The sequence below is a fragment of the Crocuta crocuta genome, unplaced genomic scaffold, assembly GCF_008692635.1.
Source record: "Crocuta crocuta isolate KB4526 unplaced genomic scaffold, BGI_CrCroc_1.0 scaffold50, whole genome shotgun sequence".
Classification (NCBI taxonomy): Eukaryota; Metazoa; Chordata; class Mammalia; order Carnivora; family Hyaenidae; genus Crocuta; species Crocuta crocuta.
In genome coordinates this window covers 916405-933227 of record NW_027527428.1, presented here as the reverse complement: position 1 = coordinate 933227, position 16823 = coordinate 916405, and positions in this window count along the sequence as shown.

The window sequence follows — 16823 nt, the reverse complement described above, 5'->3', positions numbered from 1 at the left end:
ACGAGATAGTCAGTATCATCTCCCCCCTTCCTGGAAATGTCCAGCTCAGTGGTCAGGGGCAGTGTGTTAATAACTCGCTGATGCACAGTGACAGATAGGACCCCTAAGTGGTGGTTGAGGGAGGGGCTGTGCCGTCTTTTTCCCCCGGCAGAAGGATAGAGGAGGGGGAATCACAGTACCCAGAGACCTAAAGTCTGATTTAGCACCAATAATAGAAACCAGGGTCCCTTACATTGGACTTGACAGTTCACAAAGCAGGGTCACACGTTTGTCTCCTTCCATCCTTCTGACAGCCTCCTGTGGGGCTGGATTGTCACCACGCCCTCCCTACAGATGGGACCCAAAGAGACTAAATGACTTCCCCAAGGTCACACAACCCAGATGTTCTGCCCCCACATCCGGACTCATTTCCGGTAAATTCCATGGGTTCTCTGCTCTGTCTCCACCCCTTGATCCACCTCATCACCTTCTTCAGGTCCAGCTCAACTATACTGTCGCCTCCTCCCTGTCACCTAGCCTGGTGAGCTGTAGGTCTCCCTCGCCAAGGAAGGCCAGGGCGCCTGAGACACAGCGGGTCTCCCTCAGCCCCTGAGCCCTGGGATGCTGACCCTGTGGATGGCCCAGCAAGGTCACTGAGGAGCTCACCGAACAGAGCCCAGTTTGAGGCTGGGGTCGCAAGCGGGGGGAAGGGAGGGGCAAAGGCTCTGGACTCTGCTCATTCATTCACCCGGCCAATGTACTGTGTGCCACCCCAGCGTGGTCCGCCACCAACCAGACACCGCCTGTCCCCAGGAGCCTGTGGGAATGAACTGCTGTTTTACTCCCCGGTATCCTGACTGCCCCCAAGTCCCGATGTGGGTTAAATCCCTCAGAAGGACGTTCATGCACCTGGAGCCTGGGGCAAAAAAGCCACCACCCCAATGGCAGGCTTTTCCCCACGGTGGTGGAGGGCTGGCCCTGACCGCAGGCTCTCTGCCAATAGCCTGGTATCCTGGGGATTTTCCCAGGCTGCACAGCAGAGGTTACCCGGGCCTGTGAAAGGGCTTCAGGTGCTTCCCTCGAGCAGGAAACCGAGGCATGAAAGAGCCCCTGGCTATCACGGTGGGCACGAATAGCCAAGGGTGGGCAGGGCCTCAGATCCTCAAGGCTCCATCCCAAACTGTGCTGACATCAGGCCCTGGTGACACCTGGGCCATCTTGGCTAACCTCAGTGGGGGGCGGGGGGGAGGATGGTGAGGGGACTCAGGATAGAGCTGGGAAACCATAGATCGGGTCATTCCGGACAGTAGAATGACCCATCCAGAGTCATACTTTATGGCAAAGCTGACTAGGTGACCTCTCTACAAGGAACTAGGGTTACCCCCCCCCCAAGGTAATAGACCCTCAAGGCCGGGGCAAAATAATAGGAACTAAGACGCCCAGAACCCAGTGTTGACAAAGCAGGGAGGTGTGAGTCTGGGAGGGGTAGGTACCCTGGGGAGCAGGGCTAGGGCAGACCCATGCAGTTTAAGATCACGTATGCCCATCCCCCCAGGGCAGGCCCCAGCAGTTTCCACAGGCAGAAACACGCGCCCAGGCCTAAAGGCTTATAGGTCAAGTTATAGCAGAGGTGCAGTTAAGACCTCAAATCCCTCTCCAAAGTCAGGGGCTTAGAGCTCGCCAGAAATTTCAAGGTCGATGTTCAAGAGGCAAGTTTCTCGTTTTGTTAATTTCCTCTGCTTACTCAATAGGCCGCTCTAGTCTGAAAGGTCAGAGCAAAACTTAGCCTCAGCAGATACCTGGGAGGCAGAAGCCCCTGAAAATTCACAGAGAAAAGTAACACTATTTCAATCAAGGCTCTCTTCCAGGCAGGGTTCTAGCAAAGCAGACCGGATCACCATCTAGAAGCACCCACTGAGCTCCATCCCGGGACATTCTGAGGGCAGGGTTGTGTTTTACACATCTTTGCCCCAAAGGCAAACAACACTCGATGGTTAAAAGTTTGAGGAAGGAGCCTTCCTGCAGAGCACTGAATTTGGATAAGGAGGGGCAGAATTACAAAGAGTGAGGACTTTGTCCTGGAGGTATGCTTAATTGACGTGTAATCTAACTGGGAAGGCCAAACCCCAGCCTCCTGCAAAAAGAACAAATTACTAAACAGCTAGCCCTAACGGACAAAATAGTGTGTTAAAATTGCAGGGAAGAAGGGGCAGGGTGCGGTGCCTCAGCAAACTAGGTTAAGTTTTCTCCAGACAGACAAGGTTGAGCTGTGGTTTCAGAAGGATCTGGAATGCCAGCAACGTGGGGGAAAGCAGGAGCCTAAAAGGGTCCCCCAAGGGGGTCCCACTGAAAGCCAAGAGTCTGGGACCTGCACACCACCTCTGCCTGACTCACTTTATTATTTCTTTAAGATTTTTATTTTTAAGTTATCTCTTCACCCACCGTGGGTCTGAAACTTACAACCCGGAGATGAAGAGGCGCAGGCTCCACCGACTGAGCCAGACAGGCCCCCTCGCCTTGCTTCCTTTGAAACCCAGGGAGCTGCTAAGGGCAAGGGAATTCTCACTTCGTGGGGTCCGCTCTCCCGTGCAGTATCCCTCCATTGGCGTGTATTACCTTGGTAATGATCATTTACAAATGGAAGCCATTCCTGCGAAGGAGACCAAGGCCTGCTTCTCTGGGACTCAGAAGTTCATCGTCCTCTGGGTCCACCTGGGGCAGAACTTAGCCTCCGCGATACTCAGGAGGCAAAGGGCACACACCTTGGGAAAGCAAGCCGATCAAAGCCAGGCGACCCCGCCCAGACCCCGCTAACACCCTCTACGGGGCTGGGGGGCCCGCTCCTTCCCACCCCTCTCGTTTCCAGTAAGGGTCCGGGATGGAACCCACGGCCCGGGCGGCCCAGANGGGCCCCCGCCGGCCCCGCTCCGGGCCGCCCCACCTGGATCCCCGGCAGCCTGAGACCAGCAGATTTGAACCGAGGAGGCCCAGCGGCCGGGCGGGAGTTCCCAGCCGCCATTGGCTGAGGCGGCGCCGTGACTTCAGCGCCGAGGGCGCGGGAGGGAGGGCGCGGGAGGAGCCTGGAAGGGGAGTGTCCGAGCGGCTCGCCGCCCAGCGCCCAGGAGCCCGAGGGCCAGAGAGAAGCCGACGCCGGCGCTGACATGGGCCTCCAGCCCCGGCGCCGTGCGGAGCCCACGGAGGGGACAGCACAGCCGCGCCGGCCCGGCGTTCGCGTCTCTGGGGACCCAGGTAGGCGACAGCAGCCCGCGCCCTGCGAGGCCTGGGTGGGCTCGGCCTGCGGGGAGCTCGAGGCCCCAGGTGGGGCGGAGAGCATGGAAGACGCCGCGACGGGGGGCTGAGGGGCGGGGAGGAGGGCTCAGGGACCCCTCCACCCCCTCTCCTGCGCCCGGCCCGGGGTGGAAGGGCTGGGCCGAGGCGCGCGCGGGGCGGCCCGGGTGCTGGGGACCCGTAGCCGCGCACCCCGTGTGGGAGCCGAGCGGGCTTTGGGGAGGTGGGGGGGCGGTGGCCNCGCCGTCTCCGCGAGGGGGGCGTGTGTGCGCACGGAGTTCTCCGTGAACAAGAGCCGAATCTCCGCGTGTAGTGGCGGAGGCGTGCACACACGCGCTCGCTCTCGTACACGCGCTGCAGCACACGCCACCCACCCAGGGTCACCGGGCGAGGGAGGAAAGAAGGAAGGAGCGGCCGGNGCTCTCTGTTAACTCAAACCAGATTCCTGGTGTTTCCCGTAGAGATACTGCAGCCTGGGCTTTGGAAGTTTTCTTTCTCTCCCTGGGAGAATGGAGGGGAAATACAATGCTTTTTCTTTTCGGTTCACCCTTTGCAATCTGACTGGCTCCCACGCCCTCAGCTGCGTCCTCGGCGCCTATTCTTTGCCCGTGTGTATCGGAGCAGTTGAATGGGGAAAGGGGTCCCCGAGCTGCCGAAGCCTGCCGCCTCTTCTCTAGAGGCTGCGTGGTGCTGGAGGGACGATCTCCGTCATCCTGACCCCCAGCAGCCATCTGGACCCGAGAAAGCTTTCCCCATGCAGCCGGCGTAAACAATGAGGGGCCCGGTTACAGGAGGGCCGCCTGCAAGGCAACTTCTTCGAACAGTCTGGGTTTCTAATAACTCCCCACCGCCTCCGCCCCCTTTCTGAGGCTGGGGTGGAGGAGGGGACCACCAGCAGGATGGACTGAATTTTAAGAGAACAAAGGGCACAAAGGAAGGGCGGACGGAGCTGTGGATTTTCCCCAGCAACGGGGAGTTTTCTGGACCCGGGCTGGGCCCATCCAGGCCTCTAGATGGCTCCAGGTCTCCCGGAGCAATAATGGGGCATCCAGGGGAGCTAGGTGAGACTCCTTGCCCCAGAGGTAGCTAGGAGCCTGCCAGGAGTGTGGGGGTGCCATGGGGCTCCACCTCTCCTGAGCTGCCGTGGGTGAGCTGCCCATGTGACTGATTAGTGTGGTTTATCTCCTCCAAATGTGGACTTTGGCCACCGCTCCTGGAGGACAGCTGCTCCTTCCCACCAACAGGGGCTTCTCGGTGAACCCTGGGAGAGATCCCCGTGGGTTCTGGTCTTCCCCGGGGTCCTGGTGACCCACCCCGGGACTGGGAGCGGGCTGGTGTGATCAAGTGGGTCTGCTCCCAAATGGCGACGCTTGGGATGAATCCCAGCCCCTCTGATGTCCCCCTGAGCTCACGGACCCCATTAAACTGCTTAGCTCCGGCCTCTACCTGGAACATTCCTTCCTTTGGGGTTTCTGCCTTCCTCCCTTGACCCCTCTTTTTTCCCTCCATTTCTCTCTTACACATGTCCACCCACTGACGCTTATACCAAGTGGGTGTGTGAACCCAGATCTCCTTCTGTCCTGCTGCCTCTTGGAGACTGACAGTCCCCAGTCCCCGCAGTCCGGGAGCCCAGGGAGCCCCAAGCAAATGAGAGCCTTATCTACAAAGTGAGGCTGGGGGGATTCTCCCCTCCGCTCCCGACAGATGTTGACCTGCGAGAGGAATCTTAGACCCTTCTTGACAAGTCAGGCGCTTTCCCAGCCTGGCCTCAGATTGGCTCTGGTTCAGGGATTCTAATCCCTACCCCTTTGGAGTGGTTGATCGATGCCTGTGACCAGGACAGGCTGTGCCCAGGTGTGGCCGGCAAGGGGGTTGATATTGGCCAGGCTTGCCTGTTTTCTCTCTGTCTCCTCCCTTTCCCTCTCTCTCACCGCCTCTCTCCCAATCAGTCTCTCACCCCTTTTCTGGTTTGGGAGTAGAGAGCTGCAGATTGGCGCCTGTCTCCAGGCTTCCTTTGCCCTAGGTGGGGAGGGTGGAGCCTGTCCCTGGGAGGAACAGGATCTAGGTTGATGCAAGAGATAAGGCCTGGGGGCGGAGGGATAGAGGTTGAGCAATCTTGCCCTGGAAGCTGAGAGAGGGCTGACCCCAGCTTGGGTCTTCTGACCTTTGTACTGGAGCTTTATCCTCAACCTTGGGAAAAGGAAGCAAACCAGAGAGCCAGCTGGCTGAGGGTCCTGAAGGGCTTGCTCTGGCGAAGACTTCTGGGTGGGATGCTCAGGGGAAGACAGACCCGTGCCAGCCATCTCTGGAGGAACTGGATGGTCACGCCTTGAGGGACGCGTGCATGTGGGTGGGTGGGTGTGTGGCTGAATGTGGTCTCTTTGCTCACAGCGTATCACGGAGGAAGTTTAAGCTGTTAGTTTCCCACATTCCCACTCAGTGTGTCCTCGAAGCTCTGGTTGAAAATACGCCTCTTGTGGCGCCTTGGGCTTCCTTCCAGAAACGTACATCAGAGTCTCCCCCAGGCACTGCCAGCTTGCAGCTCGGGGCTCCATACCAGGGTGGCAGGCGCTGGCATCCAGACCCTTCCTTTTTCCAGGAACAGGGGCACCGGAAGTCTCCACTCCACCTCCCAAGCTGGGGAAGGGTCTCCCTTTGGGGGTCAGGCGAGGGCAGTGGGGGGCACACTCATGAAGGATGGCTTCCACAGAGACTGAGCTGCCCTGCTGGCATTACCCTCCCTTTCCTTCATCCCAGGAGCGGGGGCATCTGAAAGGCAGCAGTACCAGGGTGAGAAACACCCTGGGTGTATTCTCAGGGACGGTGTCTCGCTCGGCCGGGTCTGCTCAGGACCTGTGCCCATGCCGTCCTTACGGTGACTGAATGTGGGCTGCACACCCCAGCTCCCAGATCTTCCCAGGGTGACCAGGGAAGCCGGGCTCTGTTCTGTCTTCTGTTCCCTGCCCCTCCTTTGTCTGTACCCCCGGGGGCCCACTCCCTGCAACCCTTCTTTATTCCTTAGAGTATCGCCCTTGACCCTGATGTATTAAAAGGGGACTAGCGCCCTTGCCTGGGAGAACACACAAGGAGCCCTCTCTGGGCTCCGCTACAGCTCTTACACCTTAGTGAGAGTTGGCTGAGGTCCAAAGAGCCAGGTAGTATTTGATTGGGGGTGGAGTGTGTGGAGGTTTTGTGCATTATTTGTTGCTGGCACCCACCGTGCCCCAGACTCCTCATTATCCAGCCCTCATCCTAGAGAGGAATGGCCGGCGTTTCTTTTATCTCACCTTTGCCTCAACCCCCATCCCCCTATCAGGCTGAAATCAGCAAGAGTTTAAGTGTTGTCCGACAGAAGCCAGGCTCATCCATCCTGCATCATGAAAGGTCAGGAAGGGAGGAAGTCAGGTGCAGAGAGAAGCCACGTCTTGGGTGCCTTGCCCCACGGCTGGTGGGGACTACAGTCTATCCCGGGCTTCAGAAGCTTGGAGGACCCNTTTGGAGCATTTTGGATTGGTATCATCAGGTGACACTGGAAGTAGATGTCTTTGAACTTGGCCGGAGTGTCACTGAGGATACTGGGATTTTCCTTCTACCTTTCAAGGCATGGGCATGGGGCATCCACTGAAAGAGAGAGAGAGAACATTACAGCATCTTCATAGCAAATATGTGAGTGCTCACCCATTTTGTTGCGCTAAGGGCTTTGCTTATATGAGTTTATTTAATCCTTACAGTAATGCTAGGAAGTACATAATGGCGCCAATCCTTCTGAAAGCGCGCGAGGAAACTGAGGCACGTGTCACGCACCCAGCGTGGCCAGACCACGGTGGGGAGTCTGGCTCCAGGGTCCATGCTTTTCGCCTCCACCCTGCGTGCTCCGGCAGGACCAAGACGGAGATTTGCCAACCTGCTCTGGAGTGAGTCCAGATCCACCCTCTGGAGAGCCTCCAGTGTCTTTCGATCCCCCTCCTCGGCCGAGCCCTGGACTCTCAGGAGAAGGGAAGCGAAACCCAACAGGGCCTCGCAGATCTGATTTCAAGCCCAGCCGCTTTGTGGGGTGCTGGGCTGGAGGGCGGGGCATCCGGGCCACTGCCAGGCAGAGGGGGTCCCCAGCAGGTGCCTGTCCTCCNGGGGGGGGAGGAATGGAAGCTTCCAGGAAGAGTCCTCCAAACAAGCAAAGTTACTGAATATCCTGGAGTTGCTTGGCTCTTCTTGACCCCTTGACTTCTTGATTCCTGAGTGGCTTCCTGGCTTCCCGTTGGGTCCCAGGGCACGCCTTCCCTTTCTTGCCCCAGAGCTGTTTTAACTCCCAGGTGGTGAGGGGGCTTTTCTCCTTCCCCCTCCCACTTGCCTCCCTCAGCTGGCCCAGAGCACATGGTTCCGGGACTCGGGAGCAGGTGGGTACAGAGACAAACGTGAAGGAGCCCAGTGGGGAAAACGACCAGGTCCTGGCAGGGTGGAGCTGTGCCCGAATTTCCCAGGATTTACCTGTACTTTTCCCTGGGGTGGTGGCGACGGAGCTCCCAGACTGGGAATATTTTAACCTGGAATTCTGTGTAAAGCTGCGTATCCTGTGGTGTGCATGCATCCAGAACCTTCAGAGCTCAGAGGCCGGGGCCCCAGCAGTCCTCAGGACCCTCCCCTGTACACGTTACGGTGGAGTGGAGCAAAGCCAGGGTTCAGAAGCAGGCGGATCCTGAGACTTTTCTTTCAGCCCTGTCCTTAGCAAGTACGTGACTTGGTGAAACAGTGGTGTCTCTTAGCCTCAGTTTCCTTATCTGCAAGATGGGGATGATGATACGTCCCTGGGATGGGGAGGGGGAGAGTATATGACAGTGTTAGTACTTGTTTTGTTGTTTAAAAAAAAAAAAAGGACAGGGGCGCCTGGGTGGCTCAGTTGGTTAAGCGTTCGACTTCGACTCAGGCCATGATCTCATGGATCGAGGGTTCAAGCCCCGCGTCAGGCTCTGTGCTAACAGCTAGCTCAGAGCCTGGAGCCTGCTTCAGATTCTGTGTGTGTCTCTCTCTCTTTGACCCTCCCCTGCTCATGCTGTCTCTCCCTCAGAAATAAATAAAACATTAAAAAAAATTTTTTTTAATAAATAAATAAATAAATAAAAATTTTGAAAAAGGACAGTTTAGTGAAGGCCAAGCAGCTGCCTGGTGCAGAGTAAAAGCTCAATGAATGGGAGTTCCTTTTCTCATATTTCCTGCAATGCATGGTCCACCTGAGACCCACAGGTAGGGGCTCGGATAGCACGTCCCGGAGTGGGTTCCTCAGCCCCAGCCCACGCTGTTCCGCTATAGTTCTCTCGAGTATAAGGCCGGACAGCTGCGTCTGTGTTTTCCAGCAATCAAAGGGCAGACTTTCTAAGCTATGGTGTGTTTCCCCTCCTACAACCCAGCCTGGCTAAGTTACTGGCTTCATTTTCTTATAAGCCGTAAGAACCGTAAGTTCTCTGAAAGGAACGAAAATGCGAGAATGTCTGAATCCACTGGTGAGCATCGTGCATGATCAGTGGAGATCCTTCCAGAACAGCAGTAGAGGTTCCGTGCCGGCCGCATACATGATTGATTGTCAGTTTTCCAGGAGGCAGTTTAAAAAACTAAAGACGGGGACGTCTAGATGGCTCGGTTGGTTGAGCGTCCGACTTTGGCTCAGGTCATGATCTCACGGTCCGTGGGTTCAAGCCCCACATCGGGCTCTGTGCTGACATCTCAGAGCCCGGAGCCTCCTTTGGATTCTGTGTCTCCCTTTCTCTCTGCCCCTCCTCCCCTGCTCATGCTCTGTCTCTCTCTGGCTCTCAAAAAATAAATGTTAAAAAAAATTTTTTAAAAACTAAAGACAGGTGGAATGAATTTTCATGTTTGGTTTAACCCAATTTGTATATCAAAAAATTATCACTCCACCACATAAGCATAAAAAATTAAGGTATTTGACATTACTTTATCATACAAAGTCTTCTAAATTCAGTGTGTATTTTATACCTCTGGCACATCTTCATTTCGGTGCTAAGTTTTAGAAATTCTTCATTTCGAATTTGAATTTCCTAAAATTTAGGGATGAAAAAGTAGATCCGTATACTCACGTAGGTCTTAAACATGCTTAATTTGGGGCGCCTGGGTGGCTCAGTCAGTTAAGCGTCTGACTTCAGCTCAGGTCATGATCTCACGGTTTGTGAGTTCGAGCCCTGCGTGGGACTCTGTGCTGACAGCTCAGAGCCTGGAGCCTGCTTCGGATTCTGTGTCTCCCTCTCTCTCTGGCCCTGCCCAACTTGTGCTCCGTCTCTCTCTGTCTCTCAAAAATAAATAAATGTAAAAAATAAATAAATAAACATGCTTAAGTTTTCCAAGAACTGTATCAAGCATCAGTTTTCAAGTTTAAATATTTAAAGTAAAGAATTCAGTCCCTTAGTTACAGTAGCCACATTTCAAGCACTCAGCAGCCCTGTGTTGGATACACAGTTGGATGTAGAATATTCCTGTAAGTGCCGGGAAGAGAGGTGCTTCGTGTCAGCCGTATTATTCAACATCATACCGGCCGCTGTAGCAGACAGAGCGAGATAAGAATAAGAAATGGAGGAGGCAGAATTATTATCAGTTGCTGATGATGAGCTTGTCTGCGTACAAGGCCCAAAAGATTCAACCGATTCAACCGTTAACGTTGATTCAAGTATGCAGGACAGTGCAAGTTTAGCAGGGTGGACATTAAATATATAAATCTTTTTTAACATTTTAATTATTTCTGAGAGAGAGAGAGACAGTGTGAGCAGGGGAGGGGCAGAGAGAGAGGGAGTCACAGAATCCGAAGCAGGCTCCAGGCTCTGAGCTGTCAGCACAGAGCCCGATGCGGGGCTCGAACCCACAAACCGTGAGATTGTGACCTGAGCCGAAGTCGGATACTTAACCCACTGAGCCACCCAGGTGCCCCCCAAGTTAATTTCTCATGTCCTTTCAATTCCCACATGATCTCACTAGGATTTCTTTCGGGACTTTCTGTTTTTAAAGTCTGTCTGGGAGAGGAACAGCATTAGAAAAAGAAAATGCAAGGAAATTGTAGGAAAAAAATTAAAGTGGGGAGATTACCATATTAGATCCTCAAACATGTTTTTTTTTTTTAATGTTTTTATTTATTTCTGAGACAGAGAGAGCGTGAGCAGGGGAGGGTCAGAGAGAGAAGGAGACACAGAATCTAAAGCAGGTTCCACGCTCTGAGCTAGCTGTCAGCACAGAGCCCGACGTGGGGCTCGAACCCACCAACCATGAGATCATGACCTGAGCTGAAGTCGGACGCCCAACCGACTAAGCCACCCAGGCGCCCCTCAAACACGTTTTACGAAGTGCGGTATAGACCTGGTGTAGGAATCAACAGACCAGCAAACCAAAAGGGGAGCCCCGAGGTAGATTCGTGAAAGAATTTAATATCTGATGGTCATTTTAATGCCTTACCCACATTTTGTAATAACCCAATAAGGAATCAGTAACATACAGCATTATTGTATTTTACTTGTTTTTCTATTTTAAATAACCCACCGTTTTATAAGCCACAGGCATCTTTACTTTGTTGTATTTCCTTTCCTTCCTCCTCTGAGTAGTTGCTCATTATTTTATTACCTGGTAGTTTTAGAAGAGGTGGATATTTTCAGAAACTGGAAAGTGGGGAAGGTCTTTGCTTCATGGTGTTAAAGCCAGAAACTACGACACAGATTTGGCTCTGTAAGAATGAATGAGCCCTCTGGGCCGCCTGGGTGGCTTCGTCGGTTAAGCGTCCGACTTTTGCTTAGGTCATGATCTCTTGGTTCGTGGGTTCGAGCCCCGCGTCGGGCTCTGTGCTGACTGCCAGCTCAGAGCCTGGAGCCTATTTCGGAGTCTGTATCTCCCTCTCTCTCTGACCCTCCCCTGCTCACGCTGTCTCTCTCCCCCCTAGAAATTTAAAAAAAAAAAAATTAAAAAAAAAAAGAATGAATGAGCCCTCTATGGAAAAGAAGACAGTATCGCCCAACTGCAAACGGGTGTATGATAAACTTGCAGAAACGTTTGCAAAATGTGTTGGTAAGAAAATTTTAACTGCTTTAATATTTTAAAAACTCCTTTGAAAATCCATTGGAAAAGGTGAAGCCCCGTGCCCCGGAGAATTGGTCAAAAAGGCTTCAACAAGCAACTCTAAGAGAAAGATAACAGATGTGGATGATGTACTTTTTAAATGCTTGCCCTACCTTATAATTTTTTTTAAATTTTTTTTTAATGTTTTATTTATTTCTAGGAGAGAGAGNCTCTCTGACCCTCCCCTGCTCACGCTGTCTCTCTCTCTCTCTCTCTCTCTCTCTCCTAGAAATAAATAAAAACATTAAAAAAAATTTTTTTAATTAAAAAAATAAAAAGTGAAAGGAGTTAGGTGAAATCAACATTATTTAACCCAATAAATTCAAAATATTCTAGNATAGTCGGACGCTTAACCGACTAAGCCACCCAGGCGCCCCTGCCCTCCCTTATAATTAAGGAGATACAAATGACAAGTTTGTGAGTGTGCGGATTGTTGTGTTTTTGTTGTTTTCAACTGAAGGACATACAGCATCTGGTATCAGACACTATATTCCTGTGTTGGTAGGACTGCAACTTGCTGTGGAACCTCCCGGAAAACAAGTTCGTGATAAGAAACAAAAGTCATTTATCTTTCTTTTCCTCCAGAAATAAAGATTGGCTTAAACTTAGCCAGGAGGATTTTTGTTACAGAGTTGGGATAAAATAGAAACAACCTAGCATTCATTAGTGGCCACTGGATGTGAAATTTAGGAATTTCGTACTTAATTTAAAATAACGCAGACGTTATGTATGAACACGTAAATATTTCCGCCAAATGTGAACAATGGTCGGCTTTATTTATGTACCTACAGTGGAAGGGGAAAACGCCTCAATCCGCAGTAGCCAGTAAAAGCAGTTTGCAAGTTTCGTATTTCATTTCCATTTTGAATAACTGTATTTTGAGAGAGAGAGAGAGAGAGCAAGTGAGCGGGGGAGGGTCAGAGAGAGGGAGACACAGAATCCAAAGCAGGCTCCAGGCTCTGAAGTGTCAGCACAGAGCCTTGACGTGGGACTTGAACCCACGAACCGTGAGGTCATGACCTGAGCCCACATAAGGGACGCTTAATTGACTGAGCCACCCAGGCGCCCCAGTAACTATATTTTAAAAAGTGAAAAGAGGGGCGCCTAGGTGGCTTAGTCGGTTAAGCATCCGACTTTCGCTTAGATCTCACGGTTCGTGGGTTCTAGGCCCGCATCGGGCTCTGTGCTGACTGCCAGCTCAGAGCCTGGAGCCTGTTTCAGTCTGCGACTCCNTCTAATTTGAACATGTAACCAATAGAAAAATAGAATGAGCTGTTTTACACCTTGTCCGTTTTACCCCATAACACATGTGAAGTGGGACTCCGCACAGCTCAAGTGCTCTGTAGCCACGTAAGGCTGGTGCTGTCACACTGGACAGTATAGCTGTAAATTATTTAATAGCCCCTGGAGAGGCAGCAGAAGGCACCGAGACGTTCTGGTGTAGGGTATGTGGGGCTCTCCCTGTGAGCCCCGCTCTGGCCATTTGCCTCGCGCCCTTGTTAGCTGGGCCGGGCTCACCCCGCTTCCCACTTCCCCAGCCGGGAAACCTGGGGAAAGTGAGCAGGTCGCTTCCGTCTCTGGGAAGCAGGTATTGAAACTGGGTGCCTTGTTCACTTTCCCTTTTCTCCTAGGAAGCAGGAAGCGGGATCTGCGCACGTGTGGCCGGGCAGTGGCACCCGTGGGCCAGTGAGCCTGGTCTGGCCGGGCAGGCGGGCAGGGGGCGATGGAGCAAATACGGGGCCCCCAGCCTGGGAGGTTCTAGAAAGAGAGCTTGGGTTCTGGTCCCCCTCCTTGGCAGGAGAAAGTACTGGGAGACACAAGAGGGGGCCTAGAGCCGAGCAGGCGTGAGGGACGTTGGAGGCGGGGCCTTGTGCTGAGCCCGCTGCTGACCATGCCAGGGGAGTCCTGGCTCCTGCTGCAGGGCGGTCCCCCGCACCCCGCCCCTCCCAGGGAGTCAGAACATGGCAGGTTGCTCCGAGTAGGGAGCTGGCATGAGAGGTCCTGAGTAGGGAAGAGCCCATTTGAGCAGCCCTGAGAGCAGATCTCTGAAGGAGAGGCAGCCCAAGTGAGCGTTGGTGCCAAGGGTCTTGGATCGGCAGCCTCCCCGTGCCATCCCACCCACCCCCCATCTCCACGGGCACATTCTCAGCTGGGGGACATCTGAATAGGCCAGGAGGCATCGCCTCGTACAGAAAACCATGGGCCCAAGGTCCGCCAGAAGTTGGCTGAAGTCCTCATTTAAGTAGCTGAGAGAGTGATCTCTGTCGGGTGAGGCTCACACCATGTGAGCCTCGGTTTCCCTTTCTGTAAAATGGGGGGCAGTCTTGACACCCTCCTTGCGGGGTGAGGGGCACAAGTGTCCCATGTCCTAGTACAGTGCCTGGGATGCAGCAGGTACCAGACACTGTCATTGAGACAGTTTACTGTCTCTGCGCGTAGCTTGGTGGTTGGCCAGTGGCTGGGGGGGGGGGAACACCGGGGTGCCGGTTGCCCCGTGTGATGCCAGCCTTTTCTCTGCTCCCATGCAGCCACTGGAAGAGCTGAGCTAGGGCCGAAGAAGCCCAGAAGCAGAACTTTCACCTGCCCGGGGCATCTCGGATAGCATCCCACTGTGGGATCACCTATGTAGGAGGCTGGCCTCCAACTTGAAGCTTTAGTGACACTGGAAACTGGCCAGTCTCCGGTGACGGTGTGGGCGGGGTTGTGGGGGGGGAGTGATTGTTATCTTTCATCTCCTGCTCAGTTGAAGAGGCTCAAGCGTCAGGAAGCAGCTGCTGGGGAGCGAGCTCTTTCAGGGGGAGTCTTAATCTCCCTGTGTGATACCAGGCTGCTGGAGATCGCCCACTCTCTCTTCCCACACGACTTTGAATACAACCTGTCCAGCTTGGGACGGGGAAGGAGGGAAAGAAAACAGACATCCATGGGGGATTTTGGCGCAGAAAGAGTGGACCCGAGACCCACCTCACCCAGCCCCAGCTCGGTGCTTTGGATTGAGCCCTGAGAACCAGACTGCTTAAAAAAAATTTTTTTATAGTTTTTATTTATTTTTGAGACCAAGAGAGACAGAGCATGAGGGGGGGAGGAGCAGAGAGAGAGGGAGACACAGAATCGGAAGCAGGCTCCAGGCTCCGAGCTCGCTGTCAGCACAGAGCCCAAGGCAGGGCTCGAACCCACGAACCGCGAGATCATGACCTGAGCTGAAGTCGGACACTTAACCAACTGAGCCACCCAGGCGCCCCAAAACCAGACTGTTTTAAGTAGGCTTTGAAATTAATGTCTTTTCTTTAATAAGCCTTTGATGCTTTGGGATTTATTATTATTAAAACCGCATTACCACCTGAAAAGAAACCAAAAAATTGCCTATTTTCTACTCAAGCCTACCGTAACTCCTCATTTTCTCTGTGTGCCCTTTAAGCCTGTATCCGTGTAGACGGATGCATGTATGTAGATCATACATAGTGTGATCGCTGTGTATGAACAAGCATGAGCCCTGTCTGTTTTCTCCTTCCCCTTCATGCCGCTTGGTAAACACCTGTTGCTTGGTGTTCGCATGTTAATCGGTTGAGTTAATAGCGCCCAGTCCTCACACCCGTTTCCTTATTCCAGGCAGATTGTTGTTTCCAGCTTGTCGTGATTATAAATAAGGCTTCTGTGAACATCTGTGTGTGTGACTTTTTTCCTGCTTTGAGACCGTTCCACAGGGTAGTTAATAAATCATAATCATTTTAAAGCCATTATTTAAAGAAACGGCCTTAGTTGCCGCTGACCCCAAGACTGCACTTGGGCTGGTCCCTTAATGTGTCCCTTAGTGTGGCTTCACCGTCTCTGAGAGTATGGTCACTCCCTGCCCAGGGATTTTAAGGAGATATTTGATGCAGATACGTGAGCGGTACAGGAGTGGGTCACACTGATATTTCATGTTCCCATCCTGGGCTTTCTGGGGGGAGGGAGTGCTGTTCAGGTTCAGGTTATTTTAAGACCGTGCTTCTTAACTCTCCTGGTGCAAACCGCGCACTTTCAAATACGATGGCTTTTCGCAGTGCACGTGAAAGAAGTAAAAGATTCCAACTAGCACTAAAGTCAGCTAAAATAACCCCGCCCCCACCGCGGTCCCTCCTGCATTACGTAAGGATGTGGATCAAAGCGTCCACGGCTCTGTTCACTCCCTGAGCCGCCCGTCAGCCCTGTCCCACTGTTGGAGTTAAAATGCCTTCTGCCTTCACTGGGACTCCTTATCTCTGCAGGATCAGACTTCCCGAATGTTCCAGAAGGCATCGAATGTGTCTCTGGCCACAAAAGCCAGACTAGCCTCTTCGGGAGAGGAGTGGCCCATGTTAACCCTGAGTTTCTTGCAGAAGGCCCTTCGGTGTGTCGCTCCGGCTGGGGGGGCTGTGTAGCAGACCGCCTCCCCGGTGTGGGCAAGGTGAAGTTCTTCCTAGCGGAGCGTTGATTGCACCCTGGGAGAAAGGGCCGTAGCCCAGCGGAGAGACCTGCGGTGGGGAGCTCTGGGGCTTCCTCTCTTCCCCGCTCTGGGCCCTCAGCACGTCCTGCTGTCACTACCTCCAGACCATGCCCTGAATGTGCCCTCCTCTGTTTATCTCCATAGCCGCATCTGTCTCCTGGTCCCCATTCTCTGCCCCGAGCTACTGCCGTCATGCGAACCTCCACATGCACCAAGCATGTGCTGCTTAGAAACTGCCACTGGTTTCCTTTCGTACCTAGAATGCCGTCTAGACTCCTACCTGGTCTTCCGGGGGCAGTGGGGCTGTGAGACCTGGCCCCGGGCCCCTGGGTTTTCATTCTGTTCGTCAAACTCCACAAGCTTCTTCCCACCTCTGGGCATTTGCATGTTCTGTTCCCTCCCTGGATTGCTCTCGACCTGCCTGGGTCCTTTTCCGTTATTCAGTTCTCAGCTCGCAGGGCCCCTTTCTCAGAGGGGCCTCCCCCTGGCCCGTGACGCCCACACTGGCTCCCCTTTTTTGGATGCCAGGCGCTACAAGAGACTGTCCTACTTGCACACATATGGTGGTGTTCCTCGCCCACCTGTATTCACTACAGACGTGCCCCCAGGAAGGCAGGGGCTTATCCGCCTTGTGTTTCCACTGCCGCATCTTCAAAGCCTAGATGGGTATGGGAAAATGGGTGGATATGAATGAATGAATGAATGGACGAATAAGTAAATGAACAAGGCCTCCTATCGCCATTCCAAGCCACAGCTGAGGTGGCCTTCACCAAATACCCCCTTCCGTTCCGCCGCGTTGCTTGGGGCTGGTGCCGGATGGATGTTGGAACAGCTCAGGGGAGCCGATGGAGAGGCAGCCACAGGTGGCAGTGGCCATGCAGTGGGCGTAGAAGCACGTGTACTCTGAAGCAGGGTGAGATGCAGGCCAGCTGCGAGAGTGGGAGAGAGAGCCGGCCCAGGAGAGCCTGGGTCTCTCCCCTGCCTCGGCCCGGCT